Source organism: Sorex araneus, chromosome 11 (assembly GCF_027595985.1).
Source record: "Sorex araneus isolate mSorAra2 chromosome 11, mSorAra2.pri, whole genome shotgun sequence".
Taxonomy (NCBI): domain Eukaryota; kingdom Metazoa; phylum Chordata; class Mammalia; order Eulipotyphla; family Soricidae; genus Sorex; species Sorex araneus.
The window spans coordinates 48,555,488-48,575,356 of NC_073312.1; positions in this window are offsets into that span (position 1 = coordinate 48,555,488).

A 19,869-nucleotide genomic window follows, 5' to 3' on the forward strand; every position below is an offset into this window, starting at 1 on the left:
TCTCTCTGCGGGATAGGATATTCTTCTTGTCATGAATAGTTAAATAAAGCCAAAAAGATTTCTAAAGTATACTTGGGGCTGGAGAGATGGGACAGTGGAGAGAGCACTTGCCTTGCACACTTGCTAGCATTTGGGCTGACTCTAGCACCCCTCATGGTCCCCTAAGCCCCACAAAAAGTGATACCTGAGCATAGAGCCAGGAGTAAGCTCTGAGCCCCACCAGGTGTGACCCCAAAACAAAAAAGCAAAACTAAGAAGGAGGGGAATAAAAAAATCTTTGAGCTACTTTGAACTACTCCCTCACCCCAGTGATTTTATTTTATTTTATTTTATTATTATTTTTGCTTTTTGGGTCACACCCGGCAATGCACAGGGGTCATTCCTGGCTCATGCACTCAGGAATTACCCCTGGCGGTGCTCAGGGGACCATATGGGATGCTGGGATTCGAACCCGGGTCGGCCGCGTGCAAGGCAAACGTCCTACCCGCTGTGCTATTGCTCCAGCCCCTGATTTTATTTTATTTTATTTTTATTTTTTTTCTTTTTGGGTCACATCCAGCGATGCTCAGGGGTTACTCCTGGCTTTGCACTCAGGAATTACTCCTGGTGGTGCTTGGGGGACCATATGGGATGCCGGGGATTGAACCCTGGTCGGCCAAGTGCAAGGCAAACGCCTTACCTGCTGTGCTATCTCTCCGGCCCCCTGATTTTATTTTTTTGATTAAAACAATATTATAATATTTGCCATCTTAACTTTTTTTTTCCTTTTTGTTGACGGGGCTTGAACTCAGGACTTCACACATATAAGGCATGTGTTCTATCACTAGTACCTTCCTACCCTTCACATATTAACTATATTCAAGGGTTTAACCCAATAGTATTGAGCATATTTACAATGTTGTAAAGAGGATCTTCAGAAAATTTGTACCTGGTAGAATGGAAACTATGCTCTGTAGGAGAAACTCCCTGTTTCTCCTCTTTCCAGGACCTGGGTCCCACCATTTTACTTCCATCTCTATATATCTGATGACTCTAGGCACCTGTGTAAGTTTAAATCACTTTGTATTTGTCTCTTTGTGACTGGACTTATCTCATTTAGCATAATGTCCTCATGGTTTATCCATGTTATAGCATGGGTCAACATTGCTATCCTTCTCATGACAATATTCTGTTGATAGCAATACCACTTACTGCATCCATTTACCCATCGATGGACATTTGTGTTGCTTCTTTCATCTTCTTGTGCATAATGCTGCTAGGAGCCATGGGGTATCTCTTCATAATCTTGCTTTTTTTTCTTTTTGGTAAAGCAAGATAAGTTTTTTATTGAAACCTACTTAGATGGGGGGGGGGGGCTGGAGCGATAACACAGCGGGTAGTGCATTTGCCTTGCACGCAGCTGAACCGGGTTCGATCCCCAGCATAGCATATGGTCCCCCAAGCACCACCAGGGGTAATTCCTGAGTGCAGAGCCAGGAGTAACCCCTGTGCAGCTCGGGGTGTGACCCAAAAAGAATGAATGAATAAATAAATAAATAAATAAATAAAAAGAAAGATGTGAGGGGAGGAAAAGAGAGAAAATATATGTGGAAAAAGAAACACAATCTTCTCCAGAGTTGCAATTGGCCAGCTAAGAGACACAGAGAAAAGCAGGTGAGATATGTGTTCAAGAGAGAACATAGGTTTGAAGAGCAAGCCTATTTCTTTCAGTTCTTTGGAGGTATACATTTGGAAGTGGGATTGCTAAACTAAATAGTAATTTTATGCTTAACATTTTGAGAAGCCAGGGCTGGAGCTCTAGAACAGTAGGTAGAACATTTGCCTTGCACACAGCTGACCTGATTCGAATCCCAGCATCCCATATGGTCCCCTGAGCACCGCCAGGAGTAATTCCTGAGTGCAGAGCCAGGAGTAACCCCTGTGCATCGCCAGGTGTGACCCAAAAAGAAAAAGATATATATATATATATATATCTATCTTTTAAGATATATATATATCTTTTAAGATATATATATATATATATATAATAACATTTTGAGAAGCCACCATAACCTTTCCTGCATTGGCTGCACCTTTTACAGTCCCTTCATTTCACAGCACCCATCCCATCGAGTCCAGTGCACAGGAGTCCCAGACTCCCCATTTTCTCACTTATATTTGTATTTTCTCATTGTTGTTTGGGATTGCCCACATGAGCAAATTGATGAACAACGGGACTACAGTGCTACCGTGCAGTGCTATAGTTGTTGGGGATTATACCATTCTAATGGATGTGACAATGTCTCACTGGGACTTTGCTTCACAGTTCTCTGATGATTAGTAATGCTGAGCTTCCTTTATTTATTGTCCCTATGCTTGCTTGCCATTTGATTAATATCTTTGAAGAAGTGTCTACTCAGTTCTTTGCCCATAATTTAAGAGGGTTATTTGATATTTGGGGATAGAGTTTAAGAATCTCTTTTTTATTTTTTATTTTTTTGCTTTTTGGGTCACACCCAGTGATGCTCAGGGGTTAGTCCTGGCTCTGCACTCAGGAATTACTCCTGGCAGTGCTTGGGTACCATATGGGTTGCCAGGGATTGAACCTGGGTTGGCCGTGTGCAAGGCAAATGCCCTACCCGCTGTACTATCGCTCCGGCCCTTAAGAATCTCTTTTATGTATCCTGAATCTCAACTCCTTTTCAAATACATAATTTATTATTATAGTTTCATCAGATAACCATCCATATATTAATCTCATCAAATACATAATTTGCAATTATATTTTCTCTTTTTTTTTCACTTTATTTGTATGTGTTCTTTGATTAACAAAGTTGGTTTTGTTTGGTTTTGTTTTCTTAGTTTGATATGGCTTCCCATGACTTGATTTTTTTGCTTTTTGGGTCACACCCGGCGATGCACAGGGGTTACTCCTGGTTCTACACTCAGGAATTACTCCTGACGGTGCTCAGGGGACCATATGGGATGCTGGGATTCGAACCCAGGTCGGCCGCGTGCAAGGCAAATGCCCTACTCGCTGTGCTATCGCTCCAGCCTCCAGAGGCATTCTCTTATCTATCACATTCAATGTGACTTTCTGGATTTCATTCCATCCCAAAGCTCTGAGATAAAGAATTGATCCAAGTTGGTTGTTTTTTGTTTTGTTTTGTTTTGTTTTGTTTTGTTTTGTTTTGTTTTAAATCTTAAAGGAAATATTGTCTCTGGATTTGCAGAAGCCCTACCCTCACTTGAAGAAAGGATAGACTCCAAATTTAGGACAGACCACCGGATTCTTTTTCTTTGAGGGCCAGTTGGGTGGTGTGGAGAGAACTAGATCTTGGTGTTAATTCAAAAAAGAACAAAATTCTTTTGAAAGAGTAAGCATCACTGGTTTACTAAATTAGAAAGTAAAAACAAAAGGTTTTGGTTTCAGTTTTGGGTCACACCCGCTGGTGCTCAGGGCTCATTCCCGGCACTCCTGGTTACGCTCAGGAGACCTTATGTCAAATGCAGCATTGCAGTCAGAACTTGACCTGTACTAGGTCTCCAGCCCAAAACAAAAGGTTTCGACAAGTTGAAGGGCGTATCTCCTGGGGTTGTGGCCCTCTTGACTCAGCACCCAAAGGTTCATAAGTGCTGCATCATTGCTCTGAGTTGGAAAGAGCAGACTGCTCGCCGTGAGGAGAGCGTTCATCTGTTTTTAGTGACTCTGCACTGTGGCACCTCCCTTCCTTATCCATCGTTTCCTCTCATAGCACTGTAGCACTGTTGTCCCGTTGTTCACGATTTGCTTGAGTGGGCACCAGTAACGTCTCCATCGTGAGACTTGTTGTTACTGTTTTTAAGCATATTGAATACGCCACGGGTAGCTTGCCAGGCTCTGCCGTCAGGGCGGGATACTCTCGGTAGCTTGCCGGGCTCTCCGAGAGTGATGGAGGACTCGAACCAGAGTCGGCCACATGCAAGACAAACACCTTACCCGCAGTGCTATCACTCCAAACACACACCTGAGTCCATATTCACTCACCTGCCCCACACCCCTGCCTCAAGGGAAAACTTAGAGCATGTCTGAGGGCAATGGGGTGGTCCTGAAGGCAGGTTTCCTTCCCAACACTCCTCCCATCTGTCCGTCAGGTTGATGGAGATAAGAGCCCTCTGCCACAGACTCACTTCGAGTCGGCAAGTAGATTAACACCAGAGAGCAGGAGATGCCAAGAGGCAGCTGAGTCTGGGTGACATGACAGAGCCATAGAGTGCATTTGGAATATCTTTGAGATGGTCAGAGTCCTGCTTTGTGACCTTGGTAACCTGGGAATGTATACCAATGCTCTTTGAGGTCGTCCAGATCCTGCTTTGCAAAATTAGGGACTTTGAAATTTCTGCTTCAATATTCTTTCTGCCTACTGTCTGCAAATGCCCCAAATCCCATCAGTTATTCTATAAAATGGACCTTTCAGGTGGCTGGAGCGATAGCACAGCGGGTAGGGCATTTGCCTTGCATGCGGCCGACCTGGTTTCGATTCTCAGCATCCGATATGGTCCCCTGAGCACTGCCAGAGCACCGCCAGGAGTAGTTCCTGAGGGCAGAGCCAGGAGTAATCCCACCAGCATCGCCAGGTGTGACCCAAAAGAGCAAAAAAAAAAAAGCTCTAAAATGGACTTTCGATTTTGTTCAGGGCCCCAGTTCTGGAGCACAAGCTCAGCTGGGTCCTCTAGCGTAATATAACAGCGTTTGCCCACTTTTGCAAGGCTTGCTGCTTGATTTTTTTGGCAAGCTTTTGGTGGGAATTTCCACAAGATGAAACAGAAATAACTCAGAAAAGGGAGGGGTGTCTATTCTTTTTGCTTTCCTTTCTTCCTCTCTAGTTCCTTCTATGACAGAAAAAAAAAAAGCCAAACATGTTCTGTGCCACCGCCCCCCCCACACCTTTATGGGCTGAATTATGTCCCCAGACTCCAATTCATATGTTGAAGTCTTAATTCCCTATCTCAAAAAGAAATTGTATTTGTAGACAGGGGTCTTTGCAGAGGTAATCTAAGGAGAGTGAGGCTGGGAGGTAGTGGGGGTGGGGCAACTAATCTGGAAGAACTGAGATCTTTATAAGGAGGACACAGACAGACATGAAGAACAATCCATTGAGAATCACCTCTAAGCCAAGGAGAGGCCCGGAGGAACAGACCCTACAGAAACTTAGATCTTTGCTTTCCAGACTAGGAGAGGGAGGAAGCCCCAGTGTGAGAGAGACACTTAGATCCCACAGAAGAGCAAAGGAATCCTCCCTTTCTCCCCCATGGGAGGGGCTGGACTCCCACATCAGCTCAGTGGCAGCGTGACTGTACTAACATGAGGCCCTCCTGAGACTTACGGTTCCTATTGGCAAGTGACTCTGAGCCACTAGCCAGGCATCCTGTCTTGAACGGCTACAAACTCTTATTGAAATGCCACTTGGAGCCCTGCATTTCCCGGCGCACTTGGCAACAGCTCAAATGTATGTTCCAACTAGAAAAAGGCAGATTGATTTAAAGAGTCGGCCATCGTTAGGCGTTACCTTGATTTATGTAAAAACAATATTAACCCGTTGAATAACAATGGCTTCCATCCACCTGTGGCCCGTGGACTAATAAAACAGCCACATCAATCTCTATTATGATGACATCAATTTGTACCGGTTAGTTCTTCCAAGTTAAGAAACGAGTCATGTTGTTCCAAATGTACCTTTCCCTTGGTACAGGGTTGTGTTAAGTGGTTCCAAAAAACGAGCCCGTCTGTTTTCTCTAGGGAAGTTCTTGTATATTATTTCAGTTCAAAACAGCTCTGGCACACAATTACTAATCAGGAGTGGAAATCAGCATTTGTGCTACTGGCCCGGCAGCAGCCCAGCTGTGGTCCCGAGACGTGGCTGCTGGGGCGGTACTGTGGGTTCCGGAGGGAGGAGCGCCCGGATCGGCCGCAGGAAGCCGGGCAGGCTGGGGGCCGTTCCTGTTTGGTCTCACTGGAAGTCAGAGATATTGTGCGCCTTTTCCCTCCACTTGACTTGAGAGCAGCTGAAGGCAGCTGCCGGGCTGTTCCCTGCGGTCCTCAAGGAAGCCTGTCCCGAGGATGACTTCAGGAGAGAGAGAAAGGAGAGCTCGAACATTTGCTGTTTCTTCCCCTCCCGACACCCCACTTTCTCATTTCCCAAGGGCAGGCTAATCTTTGGGAACACAGAACTTCTGGAGGCTTATAAAATGGAGCGGGAGAGGCCAGCGGGAGATTGTTTCATTGTTGTCCCCTGAAATGGAGTTTGTTTTCATTGCGTCTCTTTTTCCCTTCAGGAAGGCTCTGGGTTAAGAACCCTGATAGATTATTCTGCACCCCTGCTTCTGCCTTTCCCCCCATTGTTCCAGTGGCCTTTTTATCACCAGCATCTCCCTCAAGTTCAATGGGGTTCTTATTTCATGTACTTGTTCCCTCTGCTGGGCTGCCCTTCAGCTTCTGACTGGGCTCCCCATGGTACTAGTTAGCCCCCCAATACCACCCTTGCCTGTCACAGATGGGCCCAGAGTGGTTCGGGGACTAGTTCAGGGCATGGCAGATGCACTATGGGGGAGGGTCACCCGGCCCGATTGCCCCAGGCCATTTGGCATCTTCGGGTGTCTCTTGGTATGGTTCACCAGGAGATGCTTGGGTGCCAGGCCTCTCACGGAACTGGAGGAAACATAGATTAACCCATAGAAAGGGAATCGAGTCAGGAAGAGCTCACATGGTGAGACTGGGGTGTTATCCTTAATGCCAAGCCAGAATTTGGGGGCCCAGAACAAAGAACACGGGTCTGAAATGCTTTCCTGTACTCGATGGTCTTTCAGCTGGGAACAGGAACCTCGGGGGCCCGGGCATAATTCAGACAAGGGGGAGTGAGGCCCAGGAAAGGAGTGAAGGGTTGAATTTTGGTGTTGTGAGTCCCCTCCTAACTCAGCAGCTCCAAGGTGGAAACTTCTAGAAACCCAGAGGGGGGTGAGTCCTGTGCCCTGACACTCATCTGCAGGGTCTGGTCACGGACTTCCTTTCCTTCCTGTTTCCGGGGAAGATGAGTATTCTGACTCATAAGTGATGACCTCAAACACACAGCTGGGTGAGTAATGGGGGGACAGTCTGCATTTGAATTCCTCTGTGATGTCTCAGAAAGTTCATCGAGGGTTGTTGAAGGCATTCCCTTGACAAGGAGCCCCCAGCACCAGCCTTCAACCTGTCCCTGTGTCTGCCTCCTACAGGCTAACCTGTGTATGTGCATTTGTGACTGTCCCCAGTGCCGCCAGGCCCTCTGAGTCTGCCCCTACTATCCTGTCATCAGCTCCAGCAAACTCAGTGAAATTCACCTAGAAAACAACTTTGCACACAGACACTGCTGCAGCCTTGATGATGGTCATCCCTTACTCTTTATTTAGGTATGATTGCAATAATCCTCAGAGAAGAAGGTAAAGGCAGAGTCTGCCCCAGTGGTTCCCTGGGACATCCAGTGGTTCCCTGGGACATCCGTCTCTGGGAGGACTCAGGAGGTTCCAAAGACCAGGAGGGGAGGGCCGAGCCCCCTGCTTCAGGAGAATGGTCCCCGGAAGGAGTTCAAGTCAACCTTTGCCCCTTCTCTGCAGGAACGGTAACTCAAGGTTAAAAGGCTCAGCCCTCTTGGGATCTTCTGGCTCTTGTGAGGGAGAGCAATATTACTCAGTGGTGCATGTAGGGGTCCCCTCACCAATACCCCTTCCTTCTCTGGGCCACAGAGCACCTCTCCAAGCTGGGATGCACAATACCAGCCCCTGGGTCTTAAGGTCCTTTCCTGATGGTATTCCCCTAAGAGGGGGGATTTTTGTTTTTATTTTTTAAAATGGCACAGCAGGTAGGGTGTTTGCCTTGCACATGGCTGACCTGGGTTCGATTCCTCTGTCCCTCTCAGGAAGCCCGGCAAGCTACCAAGAGTATCCCGCCCACGTGGCAGAGCCTGGCAAGCTCCCCATGGTGTATTCAGTATGCCAAAAACAGTAACAAGTCTCACAATGGAGATGTTACTGGTGCCCGCTCAAGCGAACTGATGAGCAACGGGATGACAGTGCTACAGCGCATTTTTTACAAGGGGTAATTTTAATGGCCTCTCTCTTTTGTTTAAATTTTGCCAATAGAGGGGCCAGAGTGATAGTATAGTGGTTAAGGAGCTTGCCTTACTCAATACAGGTTTGATCCCGGGCACCTATATTGTCCCCAGAGCATCTGCCAGGAATGATTCCTGAGAGCAAAGCCAAGAGTAAACCCTGAGCACCACTGGAAGTGCCCTCTCCCTCAAAAAAAAAAAAAAATCAGCAATATTTTTTTTTGTTTACCAACTTAATCATTTTAAATTGTCTATTTTGGTGGTATTAAGCATGATCCTATTGCAAAACCATCTCCATCAGCCAGAGCTTTGCAATTGCCTCCAACCAAAACTCTGCCCCCATTAAACAGCAGCTTCCCCCTTCTCTCTCCTTCCCATGCCCACCACCCATGACATCTCTGCACATTCCCTCTGAGCTAGATCATGGGTGCTTGGACTTCGGGGATGCCTGTTCAGTTTGCAAAAGTCCTCCCTGCCATCCGTGTCATGGCATGGGGCAGAATTTCCTTCCTCTTGAAGGTTGAATAATATTCCATTGTCTCCATGCGCCACATTGTTCTTATCTGTGCCCCACTCCAACTTTTTGACATTGTGAATAATGTTGCCGTGGACATGGTTGCATATTTGCTTTAGAAATGCGAGAGGTTCCTGCCTTTGTGAATGTTAGCAGTGGCGTTTTTTCGACGCTTTCTTATGGAAGGAGATGAATAATACCCCAATCGATCTTAGAACCATGCTTCCCTCTTATTTCCTCAGGCTCCCACACCCTTGCCTGTGCCTGGCATGGTGGGTGCCCTGCGCCCGTGTGCTCACTCAGCCCAGCACAGCAGCTGCAAGGTGGCTCTGTCTGCTCCCAGGAGTGCCCCAGAGCCCTAAGTCCCCAACTCTGGGTGGGAAGGGAAGGTCTTATGAAAGGAGCATGTACTTCTGGTCCTGCAGGCGGTCAACACTTCCTCTGGGTGGGGTTGGATCACACCCAGGGATTACTCCTGGCTCTGTGCTCAGGGATCTCTCCTGGTGTTACTCGGGGAACTCAAGGCAAGCACTTGAACCCCCATACCGTCTCTCTGACTGGGGAAATGGCCTCATAGAAAAAAAAAAAAAAGAACAGAATACAGTTCCACCCAAGCCCTAAATCCCCGCACAGGGTGGGGAACACCGTGGGCAGCAGAAGCAGGCAAAGTCCAGGGCTCTATTCACTGCTGGTGCAAACATTGAGCGAGACGGCATGTCTGAGAGTCTTCGGCCAGAGAGAGCAAGTGGTGGGGCTGAGGGCGGGGACTGGACTCAGAAGGCGAGGCCCTTTCCTTCTCTAGTGCTGGGGGGACTCTTCAGTAAAACCATCTGAAACACTCCTGGGCCTCAGGTACCTGGGATACAGGGCAAGTCTAGGGCAGAGAGTGCCCTCCAGAGGGTGGATGCAGATACTGATCTTCTTGAGGCAGAGGCGTCTCCCCTGGAACAGGAGAGGAGAGGCCCATTCCGAGGACGCGGGCTTTGTGGAGACTCTGTGACATGAGCAGGGGCTGTGATGGAAGGAAGAGAACAGGGTGGTGAGTGCTCTCTTCCTGGGGGCTGCTGGGCGGGCCGGGGAGGGCCTGCTTCCTTGTTGCTGATGCGCAGTGCCCTCTAGTGGGTGCTGCTCTCAGGACATGCAGTTTTGTGGCTTTCCTGGTGGACATAGTGCCCCTGAAGGGATGCGATGTGAGTCACCAACCTGCTTCTGGACCTGCATGAGGTTCTGTGTGGGAGACAACAGAAGAAACTGCCCTTTTAAAAATCTCCTAATTCCTGGTTCCTGGAGCCTCAGAATGTGACTGCATCTAGGGAGGGGACCTTTACAGAGGTAATAAGGATGAAACGAGGTTGTGGTGGTAGGCCTTGGCCCCATATGTTCTGTCAGAGATTTGGACCCTAACATTTCCCAGGGGAAGGTCCTGTGAGGAGCCGTGTACCCAGGGCTCTGGGGCAGAATGTGAGTCCCTGCCGTGTGTCTCTGCAGTGAGCTGCTCTGTCCCCATGTCCTACTTGGTTCTTTTTGGTTTGGAGTCACAGCACATGAGGTCTACAGTCCTGAACCTGCCCTAGATCCTTGCAGCCAGCTCCCCTCTGGGCTAAAATTCCCAGCAGCTACCCTACGGCCATGGTACAGCACTCAACCCTGCTCTGGGTGCTGGGGCTGACTTCCCTGAACTGCCATGGACCCTCCACTCCCCATCATTTTTTCTTTTTTAGGAGTCGGGTGGGGGGTGAGGGGTAGGGAGGGTCACATCCAGTGTTTGCTCAGGGGCGTTACTCCTGGTTCTTCTCAGGAATTATTCCTGATGGTGTTTGGGGGACCACGTTGGATGCTAGGGATCAAACCTGGGTCAGCTTCATGCAAAGCAAATGCCTTCCCCATTGTACTATGGCTCCTGCATCTCATTTGTGTTTTCAGCTAAAGTCCATCATGTGCTCTCAGCTCGGCTTCTGGATTAAGGAACATGAACAGGACTGATGATGAGCTCAGATGGGCCAAGGCGAATTTGGTGACAGACCTTAGCACACACAAGCTGGGCGGACAGTGCTCCCCAGCCCAACCCTGAAAGATTATGTCCCTAAACACAAAAAAAAGGCGAGGGCTGTACATCTTCAGACAGCAGGATGCGTTTTCTGTCAGCATTTTCTCTTGGGGCTGGAGCTATGGTCCAATGGGTCGGCCTTGCCCGTGGATGACCCAGGTTCGATCTGCAGCATCCCATATAGCCCCAGAGAACTGCCAGGAGTAATTCCTGAGTGCAGATCCAGGAATAACCCCTGAGCATTGCTGGATATTGCCCAAAACAAAACAAAACAAAACAAATAAAAGTAGGACTCCTGTCATGTCCATAAGAGATGCCTTGAAGCTGCCTCCGGTCTTGCTCAAGTGCACCCACGTCAAAGAAAACCCCACAGGGCTGGAGCAATAGCACAGCGGGGAGGGCATTTGTCTTGCACGCAGCCGACCCTGGTTCGATTCCCAGCATCCCATATGGTCCCCTGAGCACCGCCAGGAGTAATTCCTGAGTGCAGAGCCAGGAGTAACCCCTGTGCATTTCCAGGTGTGACACAAAAAAGAAGAAAAAAAAGACAACCCCACAGCAACCGCACAGCTGAGCCCTTCTTGTCCCACATCCCCTCCTGGGTCTCTCAGACCAGCACCTGCCAGACTCCACCTCAGGGAACCTCCCACATCTCTTTTCTGTCAAGTGTTCTCCCCCTCAGCTCCCTCCAGGGTGTTCCTCTCCCCTACAGCAGCCTCTGCTGCTCCTGCCTCAGCCCCTGGATTCTTGAAGTGCCAGGGGCTCTGGGCCCGCCTGGTTTCCCTTCTCTCAGGGTCTTTTCATCTCTCCCACAGCGTCTCACTGTGATGACGGTTTGTCTGGAGCCACCGACACATGGCCCCTGCTCTGTGGGCCTCTGCGCCTATATACTCTCTCCCGTGCATCACTTTCAAAAATAACCAACAAAACCAGCCAGGAGGGGCTGGAGCGATAGCACAGCAGGTAGGGCGTTTGCCTTGCACGCGGCTGACCCGGGTTCGAGTCCCAGCATCCCATATGGTCCCCTGAGCACCGCCAGGGGGTAATTCCTGAGTAAAGAGCCAGGAGTAACCCCTGTGCATCGCCAGGTGTGACCCAAAAAGAAAAAAAAAAAAACCAGCCAGGAACCTTTTTGGGAGGATGGCGGGGTGGGGCAGGGGAGGTGCACACCCAGCTGTGCTGGGGCATTACTCCTGGCTCTGCGCTCAGGAATCACTCCTCCAGCCAGGTAGCTTGAGGCAAAGGGTCTCCAAGGGTTACTCTCTACACTACAGCCCTTCCTCTGCTCAGCCTTGCCGTGCTTCCTTTCTATCGGCGGGAGCACTGCCACCTGCTCCTTAGCCAGCTCAGGGGCCATCCACTCTTCAGTGATCCCACCCCACTTGTAGCGTGTCCTGCTTACCCACCAGAGCTGCCACAAAGCAGAACACCCTCCATGCCGGAACATGCCAGCTAAATGGGTTTCCAGCAATTGTTTTTTGCAGTTTTATTTTCAATATAATTTATATGTCCTACAGCTCATCCATTGAATATTTATAGATCTCCCCAGTCCAGGTGTTTGTTTTTTTTTAACGAATCATGGTGAAAGTGTTACAATATATATTATTCATGATTGAGTTTTAGGCATGTTCCAACACCAATTTCCTCACCAGTGCCTGCTTCCCTCCACCAATGTCCCCAGTTTTTGTCCCACCCCACAGCCTGAGTCTATGTCAGGCACTATTCTCTTATTATTTTTCTTCCCCCACCCCCTATCCCTTTCAGGCACTGTGGTTTACCATACTCTTCGCCCCAATCCAGTTTTAGAGAGTTTTATCACTCCTGCAAAGTTTTCTCTTTTTTTGTTTTTTTTTGTTTTTGTTTTGCTTTGTTTTTTGCTTTTTGGGTTACACCCAGCGATGCTTAGGGATTACTCCTGGCTCTGCACTCAGGAATTACTCCTGGATATGCTGGGGGAACCATGTGGGTTGCCGGGGATCGAACCCGGGTTGGCTCTCTGAGAGGGACGGAGGAATCAAACCCGGGTTGGCCGAGTGCAAGGCAAACACCCTACCCAATGTACTATTGTTTCGGCCCCCTGCAAAGTTTTCTTACGAGATTTTGCAAATTTCACTCTTTAATCCCATGTAGCTTAAAGCAACTACTGAATTTCTTTCAACATACATGTAATCTCTTTGTGATTAAAGATTTTGCTTTCATTAGTTCTCTGCCCTGGAGTGATAGCACAGCGGGTAGGGCGTTTGCCTCGCACACGGCCAACCCGGGTTTGATTCCTCCGTCCCTCTCAGAGAGCCTGGCAAGCTACCAAGAGTATCCTGCCCGCATGGCAGAGCCTGGCAAGCTCCCCGTGGCGTATTCGATATGCCAAAAACAGTAATAACAAGTCTCACAATGGAGACGTTACTGGTGCCCGCTCGAACAAACAGAAGAACAACGGAATGACAGTGCTACAGTGCAGTTCTCTGCAGAAAGTGATGCCCAGACAGACCACAAGCCTTTATCTGGAAAGGTGATGAACAAAACTGGAATGGAATAAGAAAAATAATGAAATAAGAGAATGCTCTCCACCACAAAATTAAAAATACTGTCAAAATTATTAGAATCAACTTTTTTAAAATTCTAGGAATTTACTAAAGACAGAAGCCTGGGGATTGTTTATTTAAAAACACTTCTTATTAAATCTCAATAAGAAGAGGAAATTTTGTGGCACTTTGATTCAGTTCCACCCTTCTATCCTTTGCTCTTCTTATCTTTGAAAACCAACAGCCCATACAACTGACAAAAGGCTCAATTCATCAAACAAATTTAAGAAGAGGGTCACAATATGGCTGTACAAGCTGGAACAAATGTTTTGCATGCAAGAGCTCTGAGTTTGATCTCCGGCACCACATGGTCCTCTAAGCACTGAGATGGGAGCAGCCCCTGAGCACTGCTGGGTTTGCTGCTAACCCCACCCCTGCCCAATGAATCCTAATTATTGGTACTAGGGAGGAAAAAGGACAGATTGAAGGGAGAAATAAACAAGTCAACAATAATAGAATTTAATATTCCACTTTCAGAGAACTAGCAAGGGAATACAAGAATCACATATCACCAGAAGCCAATGAGACCCCACAGACATCCACGAAACACTTCACCTAATAACTGAATACACATTCTTCTCAAGTTCAAATCTATTTGAAATCAAATCTGTTCACCAGGAAAGAGCAAATATTAGGCCAGAAAACACATCACAAAAATTCTAGAGCTCAGAAATCATGCAAATTATCTTCTCCAACTGATGCAGCAGAAACAGAATGGAAGGGTGGAGTGCCAGGTGAATTTAGTTGGTTAGTTTAAATCTCGCCAGCTGAGAAGGTAGCCAATCAAAATAGATAAGGGGATGGCTGGGTGTGGGAGACAATAGCAGATAAAAGGAAGCCTCCAACCAGACTCTTCACTCACTCTCTCTTTGAGTACGGCCAGGTGAACTACAAGGTCAGGCGGGGCTTGTATGCCCAGACAGACTGCAGGGTACAGGCAGGCCAGGCAGGCGTCATAAACCTGGACAGAGGCAGAATATAAGCAGGGCCCAGACGCCCAGGCAAGCTCAGGTTCAGGCAGGGCTTGGACATGGGGGCAGTGACAAGGTGCTGAGCACAAGAGTCTCACCCATGTGCATGTGGCAGTGATGAGGAAAGTCGGGATGGAATGACAGGAACTGCTGAGGTACAGTTAAGGGAGGCCCAGTAACAGGTGTAGAGCACAGGGAACTTGCCCATGTGTGCACATAGCTGAAACATTATTGGGGTACAGTCCAGAAAAGGCCCAGCAACAAGATTTCAGAAGTCATACACTGAACATCATGAGACAGAACGAGTGATATCATATGTGGATAAAGGAGAGGCCTGGACATTTGGGATTGGGGGGACCCATCTACTTAAACTATACAATAAACTAACTTTTTGTAGTGAAGCAAGGGTTTTTTTTAAAAAAAAATTATAATTCATTCTTGAACTGAAGTGATACCATAGCTGGTAGGGCTTTTGCCTCGCACACGGCCAACCCGGGTTTGATTCCTCCGCCCCTCTTGGAGAGCCCGGCAAGCTACCGAGAGTGTCCCGCCCACCCGGCAGGGCATGGCAAGCTACCCGTGGTGTATTCGATATGCCAAAAACAGTAACAACAAGTCTCACAATGGAGACGTTACTGGTGCCCACTTGAGCAAATCGATGAACAATGGGACTACAGCAATTCATTCTTGGAGTGTTTTTTCAATAGCTTTGCAAAAGCATAATTCACATACTTTCCACTAACTTTAAGTGCATGATTTTTAAAGGAAATGTACAGAATTGTGTAACTATTGCCACAATCCACTCAAGCAATGTAGTTTTTTTATCGAAAAATAAAGCTTTCTTATAAAGATGTGAGATGACCAAAATCTCCAGGCTTTCATGGAATCAGGGATGGGAAACCTCCCCACACCCTGCTCCAATCTTCTGGGAACCTGGCAGTCACACCCATGAATCTCTGGCACCATATAAGCTCATCAACCAGTCATAATCCAGAGACTCATAAATAAAATCTTGAAAGAGATCAGCAAGGTGCAGAGATGCTTCTGGACCCCAGTTAAAAATTTAACTCCAGTGGTATCACCCCATTCAAAATTTTAGAATTCCTGGACCTCGTAGACGTAAATCTCAAACTCTACACCACTGCTATACCAGGAGTAGCACACCACATTGGATGGGATGTAAAGTAGAAGGCAACCAATCTCGATTAAGAAAATATTAACACACAGGCTTAACCTGTAGCATGTTAGTAATCTCTCATACAAGAGCTTAATGGCTCCAGAATGAGGTACAACAATTTTCACGCACTTTCTCCTAAGAAAATATTTTTTGATCATTTTTAGTGAATTATTCATAACAAACAATATAAAATAAATTATTTAGGGGCTGCTATTGGGGCAGGCTTGGGTGGTGATTGGGAAAAATAGAAATAATGGTGGTGGGGAAATGCAATGGTGGTGGGATTGGTGTTGGAATAATAAACCATAGTGAATAACTTTATAAAATTTTGTTAAATATATGAAAAACATGTGAGAGGAGACAAAGAAGGGAAATGTGTTTTCAAGAGAGAACATAGGCTTCCCCAGAGTGAAAATAAGCAAGTAAAGAAACAGAGATAAGCAAGCAAGATGTGTGTTCACGAGAGAACATGGGCTTGAAGAGCAAGGCTAAACTCTAACTTTTAACCTTCCATGTTTTTACACTAAACTGTTACACAGTTCTCAAGATCCCACCACTTTCTGAGTAATACCATCGTGGTGGGATAAACATTCGGATAGCATCTGGAATCGGTGGGGGTTAGAGAGACAGGACAGTGGTAAGGCATTTGCCTTGCAGGAGGCAAACACAGGCTTGATCCCATTACCCCACTGGTCCCTCGAGCTTCTCCAGGAGTGACTGCAGACCTGAGCGCCACTGGGCGTGTACCCATCCCAAAACAAAGCAAACAAAAAAAATTTTACTAGAAAGAAATTTGGAAAATTCACACTGTAGTACTGCAGCACTGACATCTCACTGTTCATTGATTTGCTCGAGTGGGCACCAGTAACGTCTCCATTGTGAGACTTATTGTTACTGTTTTTGGCATATCGAATACACCACGGGGAACTTGTCAGGCTCTGCTGTGTGGGTGGGATACTCTGGGTAGCTGGCCGGGCTCTCCGAGAGGGACAGAGGAATCGAATCGGGGTTGGCCGCATGCAAGGCAAACGCCCTACCCACTGTGCTATCGCTCCAGTCCGGAAAATTCACAAGTATGTGAAAATGTAACCACACAGTACCTAATAACTGGTAAATCCAGGAAGAAATCAAAGAAAGTCAAGAAATACTTTGAAATGAGAGAAAACAAAATAAAACAAAAATCCATAACAAAAGAGTCAAAACAAAACCCATACCAAAACATATACAATGCAACTGAAACAGCGCTCAGAGAAAAATTTGAAAGTGTCACCACCTACACAGTCACTGTAGGCTGATGGGGCTTCAAGTAGAATTTCCAAGTTTTATAATGGTGTGAAAACTGTATGTGCATATTCAGTAGAAATCATAATTCAGAGTTTTATATTTGACCTTTATCCAGGTTGGTGATATATGGAATGCTACTTGCTCTCAATGTTGGGTAGTGACATCAAGATACACAGATACACACCCCACCAGGTGATCATAGGAGCAACAAGTGTCCTCCACCAGCTTCCCTTGACCTTCCTCAGAGGAGATAATCAGTGACCCTGTCACTGGAACAGCCCCTATCAGCCTGCAATTAATTTTAGCCTCAAACATTCTTCAGATTTGGTATGTTTTCAGCTAAGATGTTATGTAAGAACCAATACAACATTCATTTTTGGACATTCAGTATAGTGTTCAATAAATTAAGTAGGATAGTCAACACTGTATTGTAAAATAAGTTTGGTGTGAGGTGACTTTGTCCAGATGTGGGCTAGGGTGAGTGCTTCAGTCACAGTTAAGGCAGACGAGGTTAAGCATTAATGCTTGGGATTAGATATAGTCAATAACTTTTCACAAGGGTCGCACTTGGCAATGATAAAAGGCCACATCTGCTGCTGATGAGAAACCCAGAACCACACCTGCAGTGCTTGGGGGCAGTGCTAATGTGGTACCAGGGGTCAAACTCAGAGTTTCTGACATACCTGGTGGGTGCCTACTATTTGAACCATCTTCCCAGACCTATAAATTCACTTTTTAAATTTACAAAATGTCCAACCTATGCTGGAGATATAGTACAGGAAGTAAGACACTTGCCTTATATGTAGCGGCATCAACTTCTACCCTTGTTTGAATCCCTGGCACCACATATGGTTCCCTGAACACATCCAGATAACACCCCTACATACAAAACCAGGAATAGGAGTCCTAATCACGCTGGTGTGGCCCCACAAAAAAGTTCAGATGAGAGGGTTATCAGAACATAATAGCATCATGATCATGAGACAGGAATATCTATATTAGGAAAGAAGAAGCATTTCAAATCAATAACCTGAATTTCCACTTAGAGAAACTGAAACCAGAAAATGAAGAGTAGAGTAAAGCTACTGTAAGTAGAAGTAAGGAAATTATAAAGGCCAAAATGAAAATACATTAAAAAAAAAAGCACTTGGTTTACAAAGCTGTTCGTAATACTGTTGTCTCGGACCTTCAATGTTCCAACACCAATCTCATCACTAGTGTGACCTTCCCTCCATCGTTGTCCCAAGTCTGTCCCCTTGGCAGGCACAAAATAATTTATTTTAAACTGCTTTTGTTGCAGCAAAATGGTAAGTGGAATGATCAAAAAATAGTTCAGTAAAAAAAAGTTTGTGAAAATTGTTATCTCTCACAGTGGGGTTGTTAAAGTCACTGTCTGGGACTTACTGAGCTATCTGTTGCTACTGAACCGTCTGTGTTATTGTTTTTGCTTGTTGGCATCTATGATATTTTCCTGTGTAATTTGCTGCGCCCCTACTGGGCTGTCAGTGTTGTGGAATTTGGAGATGCCTGGCAGCCGCTCGCTCCAGGAGCTCCAGGCTCTGTGCACCAGGGGCTTCGGTGGGCTTGGTGTCTTTTCTGAGATTAGTGGTGAAGCCGGGCCCTTGTTTGCATGGCTTCTGTGGGAGGTGGGTGTGGCCTCAGGGGCTCCCGGAAGTACAGGGGCCAGGAGGCTGCTGCCCGCCCCTACTCAGGAAGAGTACAGAGTTTTCAGCGGAAAACCCGTGTACCTGGGAGTGTCGCTGGCTTGGCATCTCTTCAGAAGACAATCATGAAGCAGTGAAGTTGGGCTGTTTGTATGGCACTTGCTGTAGAGTGTGGGTGCAGCAGGAACTCAGCCCACCCCTCTCCTGAGGGCACCCAAGAGTTTTCAGCCCAAAGATCAGTGTGCTTTGTTTTTTTAATTTAACATATATGTTTGTAATTTCTTATACAAGGGCTTACATGGCTCGAGGATGAAATGCAACAATCTTCACACACTTTCCTCTTATGGTGGTGGGAAGGTGCACGGTGATAGGATTGGTGTTTGAATATTATCTGTAATGAATTACTGAGAACAACTTTATAAAAAATTAAATTAAATTTTAAAAAAGATCAGTGTGCTGTGAGTTTTCTCACTTTGGCTTGCATTTCTTCCAAGATTAGTCCAAAATACATTTCCTAAAAGAATAGGAAAATAATGGATAAATGTACTAAAACAAGTTAATTTTTTAAAGAGCAACAAATTTGATAATCATTTGTTAGACTGATGGAGAAGATGAAAGGAGACTTAAATCAGGAATGAAAGGGGTTGAGAAGAGAGAACAGCATAGAGGGTCCTTGCCTTGCATGTGGCTGACCCAGACTCAATCACTCACATCCCATATGGTTCCTGAGTACCATCAGAAGTAATCCCTGAGCATTGCTGGTTGTGGCCCCCAAAACAAACAAAACCAGGAATGAAGGAAGACTTTAATACTATGTATGGGGATGAAAAAAGACCATAATGAAATACTACAAGTAGATATATGTTATGGTGGACAGAATAATACTCTCCACTAAGAGGTGCAAATCCCTGGAAGCCATGGATATATTACCTTATACAGCAAGTGGGATTTTGAAGGCCTGATTAAACTAATGACCTTACCTGCAGGTCTTATCTTGGATTCTCTGGAATGGCCCACTGTAAATCACAGGGGTACTTACAAGAGAATGAGGGAGGCAAGAGAGTTAGAACCAGAGATATGAAGATACAGAAGGGAAAAAATACAAGCCAAGGAATCTAGGTGTTTTTTGGTTGTTTTTTTTTTTTTGAGCAAGAGAAAGGAAAGGTATAGTAGATTTCCCCCTGTAGCATGCAGACTTCCACCACCTTGATTTTAACCCACTGAAATCCATTTTAGTAGTCTGACCTCAGGAACTGTATGATGCTAAATTTGTTCTGTTTTAATTTGTTTTAGTCTTAGTTTGTAGTACTATATGAAACAGCATATTTACCAGCAAATTAAATAATCTTGATAAAATAGATCTGTTTCTAGAAAAAATTCAAAATTATGAAATTGACCCAGGGAAAATAGAGTCTGAATAGGCTTAGAAGTAAAGAAATTTCATTAATGCTCAAAAGTATGTTTCAGAAAAATACAAATCTCTGAGGCAAATGGTATGACTAGGGGTTGTAGCATATGTTCAGCTATT